Raw genomic sequence first — 9,418 nt, forward strand, 5'->3', positions numbered from 1 at the left:
GGGAGGAAGGTGTTTTATTGTTGATGGGTGATGGAGGGGCTTTGCTTATTGGGAAAGCAGGGCTGTATTGGGGAGGAGATGGAAGGGGTGCTCTGGTTGATGTGAGGGGAATAAAAACTTGTTCTTCTGAGATATTTCTGCAGGGTGCATGGTGCTGGGGGTGGACATGGGGGTGGGAGGTCCATGGGTGGTAGTGCAGGTGGGCTAGAGTGGAGTGTGCTGGAGGAGGTAGTTGGCCAGTGCCTCCCACACCTGGTGCCCTGGCCGCTGCTGGCAGGTGTGTAGCTCTCCTGATGCCTCAGCAGAGGGGGGCTGCCACTGCCAGGTGTCCTCCGTACACTGTTCCTCCTCCATCCAGGCCTTGTGGAAGATCTCCCCCCGGGTCTCGCAGATATTATGCAGCATATAGGCTGCGACGATGACCCAAGAAAGGTCATCCTTAGTGAACTCAAGGTGGGCAGTGAGGTTGCACCAGTGTCTCTTCAGAGGTCTGAAGGCACACTCCACCAGGGCGTGGGTCCAACCCAGGCAGCAGTTAAAGTGGGCCAGGTGGGCATCCATCTTGCTGGTGTAGGGCCGTATGAGTTGGGAAGGAGCGGGTAGATAAGGTCCCCAGTGAGAAGGGTTGGGACCAGCACAGCACACAGTTGCAGGCCTGGCACTCCCAGTGCAAAGCACCCACTCTCCACTAGGCCAGAATTCCTGAAGATGCAGGTTTCATGGGTGATGACCGGCCAGCTGGCACCCATGTGCATGAAGGACCTGCGATTGTCCACGATGGCCTGGAGTACCATGGAATGAAAGTGCCTCTATAATAGGGCTATGATAGGGGCAGTCTCCATGGGGCAGGTGGGTGACAGGGATGTGGGTCCCATCCAAGGCCCTGATGCACTGGGAGAATCCGACGGCCTAGAACCCTGCCACTCCTGCCAGTGTCCCCTAGCACATCCTGGAGGACACTGCACATCTCCAGGATGGCCTCCTCAGCAGTGGCCTCAGCAGTGCCCATGCCAAACAGGTGGCTGATGTACTGCAGGCTTGCGGGTGCGGCCAGCTTCATCAGGGTGAGGACCAGGCAAGTGTTCCAGAGAAGGGCAACAGCATGCTGGTGCGCTGCCTGGAGCTGCTTATGGAGATCCTGGAAGGTGGCCTGGGTCATTCTAAAGGTCTTCAGCCACTGCTTATCATCCCAGGTGTACTGGACAATGTGCTGTCCCCAGTCCTGGCTAGCCCAGTTGGCGCATAGGCAGTGGTGCTGGAGGCCCAGGACGGTGACGGCAGCCCTGGTGGTGGCATCCTGGAGCCCATCGTCAGCATCCCTTCCTAGGGTCTGGCGTATCAGATCGGGTTAAAGTGTCAGGCGCACAGCAGTAGCCTTGGGACGGCACATGGTAGGTGGGCAGGTGGTCATTTCACACAGCTGGGAGGGCCAAGGCAACTGTGGGCCAGGTGGCAATCAGTGCAGTGGGCCAGCAGGGCCAGTGCAGTGGCCAGCAGGAGTCCAGGGCTCTTGTCATCACTGCCGGGGACATAGGCTGAACTAGCCACAGCATGGGGAGGCAGAATGGGCAAGGAGAGAGCTGCTGCATGCTACTCCTGCACTGGGCGCACTATTCCTGGGCAGGGAAGTGCCTGGCCAGAGAGCAGTGATCAGGGCTGGCTTTTGAAGAGGGCTGCCAGCTGTGGCAGCTGCAGCTGCAGCCAGAGCCTGGAGCTCCTCTTGGTGGCAGCAGGGGCCCATTGCAAGGCCCTGGGAAGCAGGAGCAGATTGGCAACAAATGTGCTCCAGCTTCCCTGCATGTGTAGATGCTTGCCTGGCACCATTTACTTCTGAGAGGTTTACTTGCAAGTAAACTGGTGCCATAGCAAATGCATGTTTAGATGCACCCTTTGTGTGTAAAAGCTTGCATAATAGTTCCCCTAACTGTACAGATGGTCCAATAAAAAATAGCACCAAAAAAATGTTCTAGCTTCCAGTTTATATAGTAGTTGGTAGAGGACTCTAAATCACAGTTCTGGTCTTGGGTGCCCACATTTCATCCAAGTCCTTTATTGAATCTAGTTCCTTGTCATCAACTTCAGAAAAGGTGGGCCCCCTCTGAGACTGTTTACTTCCATTTCTTACTACTAATGTGCATATAGCAGTACATTTATTGCATGTTTGAATATGGCTTAACCTGTTTCTATTTATTCTATCATATCTATTTCTAGATAAAGAAGAAAAATATGTTTTTGTGACAAATCTACACCATCAGCTTTTATCGTGCCAGGAAGCAGTGCCCTCAAAAACCCTGCTGCTCTCATCTCGCTTTCAACTGAGACAGAAGTAGCAATGTGGTATTCATGTGACACTGAAGGCAGGTGACTGACAATGCTAATTAGCCTACTCAGTTCCTTGCATATGTAGCTATATTTCTTCCAGTTCAGGGGATAGGATACATAGGGCACTCTGTCTGGCATGGTAAGTTTGCAGTGTAGGTATATCATTTTACATGGGAAAATCTTAGCATTGTCAAGAATTTCATAAGGTCCAGATCACCACAGTTCACTGGAGTAAATTTGCCTTCTTTAGGTTTAATTAGGGGGAAATGAAGTCAAAATGGGTAGTGAAAAGGACATTCAGAAGAGGAAATGAACCAAACAATCAGAGAAAGTCAAAATGTGGAATTAATTCACTTATTTTCTTTGCCAGAGCTTTGATTTCAGAAAATATTTAGGCTTTGGACCGCAATATGTTTTAGTCAATAAAGCAATACATCAGCATGTGAAAAACAAGATTTAAAAAAAAAAAAAAGTTTTTGTAGTGGGTTTCTTAGTCAAGGTATTTAATTTGTCAGCAAACCTAATTAATGGACAAAGCAGATGTTGAAAATCATGGTGGTGCATTAATTCAACGTGTGTATATCTTTGATGTATAATGCATATCCTTGAGACAGAAGTAGGCACAATTCACTGAGGCATTTCACATTAAAATACCAGAGCACTGAGTTTTTAAGCTCAAAGACACGCATCAGATCTTCTTGTAATAAACATAACTCCACATAAGTCAAAGGGAACCGTAGACATGACTTTAGTGCAGCTAAAACAGGGGCAGGAAAAATATGGCCTGCAGGCTGGATCTGGCCTGCCAGGCAATTTCATCTGGCCCACGGGTGCCCCCCCAGCCCTTCCACCCACGAGAGTGGGAGTAAGGTTCCCACATATACCCCACCACAACATGCTCTATTGCACCTCACTTCCAGCCTTGTGTATGGAAGGGCTCAGCACAGCCAGCATGTACCTTCTGGGTGGGGATGCTGCTGCTGCCACTGCTGCAGCCGCTGCTGGAGCTGCTTAGCTTCTCCAGTATCCTGCTCACCTGGGGCACCAGGTAGGGAAGTGGTTGGGGTGGAGGCAGGGTGGGGGGGGGGGAGCTGCAAGTGGGCAGGATCACGGAGCATGGGCTCAGGCTGGTGACAGCACAGAGCCTGCACTGAGGGGTGCAGTGGGAGCATGGAGCTCAGTTGGGTAGGGTGTGGGTGTATGGGATTTGTGGTGTATGGAGGAGGCTGGAGGACTGTGGGGACCCCCACACACTCCTCCATGGTACACAGCCCCTCCTGGCAGCAGCAGCATCAGGTGGGGGCACTCAGGGTGCTTGTGCCCAGCACAGACACTGCCACCTAGCAGTGCACATCTCTGGGCAGCGCTGCACATGGGGTTGAGGAGCACAACCAGGCTGGCCTGCTTCTATTGCATGGTGCTCTGTGCAGCACACATATAGGTCTCAGAACCACACAACCCACTTCCAGTCGAGTCCCAGGACCTGCATGGCAGGGAGCGGTGAATACAGTCAGCTCATTCCATGGGGCTTCTCTTGGGGGTGTGCAGTGCCAGGAGCTGCATGTGCAAAATGTGGAGCCCCACGCAATAGAGGCAGGGTGGCCTGGCTGCATGAGCGACTGGTGCCTCCCGAGTTTGGGGGGCACCCGCAGGTGCCCCCTTCGGCAGCAGGGCTGTAGCTGGCAAGCTCCTACAGGTACCGCTGTCACCTTTGGCAGCAGGGCCAGAACTAGTAAACTCCTGCAGGTGGGGATGGAGTTGGTGAGCTCCTGCATGCACAGCAGCAGTGGCAGGGCCAGAGCTGGCGAGCTCCTGTAGGCACCGGCAGTGGTGGCAGCCCTTTTGGGGGGGAGGCACGTGCCCCCCAGTGTCTCCTTCTATGCATCACCTATGCCTGGCTGCACTCTTCACCCTGATGTGCAGCACTGGCTGGATCTGCATGCCATGAACACCCTAAGTGCTCTTGCCTGCTGCTGTTGCTGCTGGCAGGGGAGAGGGAGTGTGTGAGCAGGTCCCCACAGCCCCCCACCTTTTCTCACACCCCATAAAACACACACACCTACACCCTTCCCCCATAACCCCCCACATATACAACCCCCAGCATACCCTATTGCCCTCCCACACACACAGCCACACCCCCTCAGAACGGCCCCCACACACAGCCGCCACATCCCACCATACATATCCACCCCTCACACCCCACCATACACATGCCTCCACACCAAACCATATACAACCATACCCCACACCCTCCCACACAATATATAAGAATAAGATTTTATTTTTGAGTCATTATGCAGTCAGCTCTATATACATTATGCAAACACAAATCATCACAAAAGTATTTTTGTAATACAATTAAAATATGTTATAATAGGTGTTTGACTTTTAGTGTGATTTGTTTTTTTTCTGCTTCCAAGATGGCAATGCTCCCCTCCCACAAGGAGTATTTCTGGGGGTCAAGGAGAGGGACTTATGGTGGCAAAGGTCATGGAGTTAGGGGATGGGACATCTAGTCCCAAGAAGGAGACCAGGAGGCGGAACACTTGTCAAGGGGCGGGGCTACCCTTGTGGCCCTTGACAGCTCACCAAAACTCATTAAATGGCCCTCCAGCCAAAATAATTGCCTGCCCCTGAGCTAGAAAGTTTTGTATCACTTCCAGGATGGAGTAATTCAACAGGTGATATGTGTGGGATAAGCACCTATAAGAATGGGTTTATCCATGATAGCCAACTCTGCAGCTGCAGAGCTGACCCTGAAATCCTACTGGAATATATTTTCTGGCAGTGTTGCATCAAATATAGCTATTTCCCTGTTTTGGGACTTTGCTGGTTGCTAAGTGGGGCTGGGAAGGAATTTTATTCCCCTTTCTGTTGCTCCATGTGTCAGGGCATCTCTCTCTTTTTTTTTTCTTCCCTCCTTTCTCAGATGGATTGGGTGTTGGCAGCAGCCAAGGCTGTGGATTTTGACTGGGGTGTTCCAGTATTCCTGCTGGGACTAAATCCTGGAGGAACCTGGCTAGAAGGTTTTATCTTTTAGCTCAGGGTCAGACCAATTGCCACATTTGGCATCAGGAAATAATTTTACCCCATGGTCAGACTGGTACAGACTTCAGGGGGTTTTGCCTTTCTCTGTAGCTGGGGTGCATGGCCCTTCTTTTTGGATCTCTTGAGTGCCTTTTTAACACACTTGCAGCAGCAGGACACTAACTGCTGTTGTCATTGATTCATAGATTCATAGATGGTAGGGTCAGAAGGGACCTCAATAGATCATCGAGTCCGACCCCCTGCATAGGCAGGAAAGAGTGCTGGGTTCAGATGACTCCAGCCAGATTCCTATCTAACCTCCTCTTGAAGACCCCCAGGGTAGGGGAGAGCACCACCTCCCTTGGGAGCCCATTCCAGATATTGACCACTCGAACTGTGAAGAAGTTCTTCCTAATGTCCAGTCTAAATCTGCTCTCTGCTAGCTTGTGGCCATTATTTCTTGTGACCCCCAGGGGCGCCTGGTGAGTAGAGCCTCACCAATTCCCTTCTGCACCCCCATGATGAATTTATAGGCAGCCACAAGGTCGCCTGTCAACCTTCTCTTGCGGAGGCTGAAGAGGTCCAGGTGCCCTAGTCTCTCCTCGTAGGGCTTGACCTGCAAGCTTTTAACCATATGAGTGGCCTTTCTCTGGACCCTCTCCAGGTTATCCGCATTCCTCTTGAAGTGCGGCGCCCAAAACTGCACGCAGTAGTCCAACTGTGGTCTGACCAGTGCCTGATAGAGAGGCAGTATCACCTCCTTGGTTGTTTGTCATGCATCTGCTGATGCATGACAAAGTGCAGTTAGCTTTGCTGACGACTTTGTCACACTGATGCTTCCATGCTACTGAGCAGGTCATTTCCTAGGCAGTAGGTATGCTGGACATTTTTCCTCCCTAGGTGCATCACTTTGCATTTCTCCTTGTTAAATTGCATTCTATTGTTTTCTGCCCATTTGTCCAACCTGTCCAGGTCTGCCTGTAGTTGTTCTCTGCCCTCTGATGTGTCTACTTCTCCCCACAGTTTTGTGTCATCTGCAAATTTGGACAGAGTACACTTAACTCCCTTGTCCAAATCACTGATGAAGACATTGAAGAGTACAGGTCCAAGAACCGAGCCCTGCGGGACCCCACTCCCCACGCCCTTCTAGGTCGATACCAACCCATCCACCACCACTCTCTGGGTACAACCCTCTAGTCAATTTGCCACCCACCAGACTGTGTAATCAACCAAGTCACAGCCTCTTAATTTGTTCACCAGTATGGGGTGGGATACCGTATCGAAGGCCTTTCTGAAGTCTAAGTAAACAATGTCTACCCCTACTCCTGTGTCCAGGTGTTTTATAACCTGGTCATAAAAAGAGACTAGATTAGTCAGGCATGATCTACCTGCTATGAACCCACGCTGGTTTCCCAGCATAATTCAGCATAATTTTTCCTGCTTGGCTCTCACATATATGAGCCTTAATAATCTTTTCAAGGACTTTGCCAAGGATGGAGGTGAGACTGACTGGCCTATAGTTGCCTGGATTCTCCTTCCTCCCCTTCTTGAAAATAAGGACCACATTGGCCCTTTTCCAGTCCTCTGGGACCTGGCCTGTGTGCCACGAGTGCTCAGATATTCTTGCCAGTGGCTGTGCAATGACATCAGCCAGTGCCTTCAGTACCCTCGGATGGAGCTCATCTGGGCCTGCCGACTTAAACGCATTCAGTCCTTCCAAGTGACTCTGCAATATCTCGGGGTCAACGCTTGGTAGTCTGGTGCCCTGCTGTCCTCCTACTTTTTCTGTGGCAGGTTACGGTGTTATGCCTTGTAGTAGTGTGCCAAGGTTGACTGTGTAGTTTTAGCAATAAGTTAGACAATGGATTTGTATGGAATGGTTTGGATAGGGATGATCCTGCTTCAGGCAAGAGGTTGGCCTATATGACCTCCAGAGGTCCCTTTCAGCCTACTTTTCTATGGCTGCTTGTAGATGTTAAAAAAAACCAAAAATGGTGCTTTACTTTAAAATCTGTGCACTCCTGCGCCGAGCCCAGCACATTCCCAAAAGAGGCAGTGTGTTAGCTGGTCCCGGCTTGCCCAATGTCTGTATAGATCGAGCACTTTAGTGGGAAATTTTGGGCGCTTTTTGAAGCTGATTGAATCAGCTTTAGCTAAAAGTGCCAAAAAGCCTTGCTGAAGCACCTGATCTATACAGATGCTGCAGAGCTGGTTCAAAGTAAGACTCTGCTTCTTCCAGCAAGGTGCAGTTTTTCGTTTGTTTGGTTAATTTTAACATCTGCAAGCAGTCTGTGATTCTAAATCCATTTCTAGTCTTGGCTGGAACTGGGCAATATAAATGATAGCAACAAGGAAAAACAATATTATTCCTTAGGCAAAAAAGCTGAAATTCAGGGCCTTGTGATCTCTAGTGGCAACCCTATACAACAGTGAAAAAAATGTTAAATCTCAAGCTTAATTTCCAGGGCTGTAGGTCTCTCTATCCTCACTGTATCCTATTGTATCCAGTTATATTCCAGATGAACTGGCCCAGTAAGGTTATGTATAGTTACTTATGGTGAGATCTTGAACCAACCTGAGATATAGGAGGTACTATTCACTGTCTGTATCAGGCCCTTTAGCTCTCCCCAAAGCTGTCCACCTGTCTTATTTCTTGAACACAATACTTGGATGTATACCAGGTGTCCTTGCAGAGTCCTTCAAATCAGTCTCTAGGCTTTTCTCTGCTTACAGAAAATTGAGAGGCAGAAGGTAGGGCAGGGCAGCACTTTAGAGACTAACTTGTTCAGAGAGACAGATGCTTTTGTATGCCACAGCCTACTTCATCAGGTGCTCTCAGGAAAGAGAGAGGAAATAGGGTACTTCAACTGCTGGATATGTTCCTTAAAAAACACTTACATAATTAAGGTCAAAGTCAATAGGGTGTCTGGGGTGGTGACTGAATGCTGATAGGACCCTGCACTGAGCTACATAACCACATTCCCCTAATAGCATTTCAAAGTGTGTGGTGTGATTAGTAATATGATAAAGGCTTATGTTCATCCCCTGGCATAGCTGGAGTACAAGTTCCTCCTACCAAGGTATTTCAGTATCTGTTGGGACCTCCGCCACTCGAAGGGTTTCACAAGACGATTTTTGGAATTAACCCACCCAGGTATATCAGCTCCAGGACCAACATCTTTATTCTTGAGGTGAAAGGATGTTTGTGGTCCTGTTGTGCTAATAAGATAATCTAATAAGATATAGAGGGGGTGCTCTGTCCTGGCTTTGCTGGCAGGAGCTAGAGGTGAACATAGTTCAAAGGCTCCAAGTGTTAGAAAAAAAAAAATCAAATTCTTTACCTGGATCATTGAAAGTGCAGTATGACCTTTCCTTCAAATGATTCTTACACCAGGAGAATAGTTTGAGCTGACATAGATCATTCTGACTGCACAAGTCACTAAATATAGGAAAGATACTTAGCATTTCACATGCTAACTAAGAAATTATTTTTCTGAGGCAGAATGTAATGACATCCAGAAAGCTGGTGGCAGTCTCCCGATTATTCAAGGGAATGACCTTGAAATTGATCAAAGTCCACTGAGTTATTAAAAATTGAGCAAAAATTGGTTGAGGCAGAAGCAAATATGACTTTGTGCTCCAGGTATCTGAATTATAAATGCATCTTATTGACTCAGTCCAATTCCCAAAAGAGTATAACATGACTAAGAATGTACCTCTTTTTGGAAAAGGGATCCCACCGAATTGTAGCACTTGAGCTGTTGTGAAATTTTCATATTTTAAAAATGGCTTCACTTGCATCCAGTTTACTTTTTCCGGCTTTTTGCTGCTTTAGTCCCATGTTAGCTGAGGTTATGGTCACTACGCTTCCTTCTGCCCTTATCTTGCCCCCTTACTTCATCAATAGTCCTTCTGCCTAGAAATGATAGTCAGGTGATACAGATGTTTCTCTGCTTGAAGATCCTTTAAGGCAGCTTCCTGGTGACCTTGCACTGCTGTGACAATCCAAATGAGCTGGAACAGGGCCAAGGGTTGATTCTTAATTTCTTCTCATGCGGATGTAAATCAG

Source organism: Alligator mississippiensis, chromosome 1 (assembly GCF_030867095.1).
Source record: "Alligator mississippiensis isolate rAllMis1 chromosome 1, rAllMis1, whole genome shotgun sequence".
NCBI classification, from domain to species: Eukaryota; Metazoa; Chordata; order Crocodylia; family Alligatoridae; genus Alligator; species Alligator mississippiensis.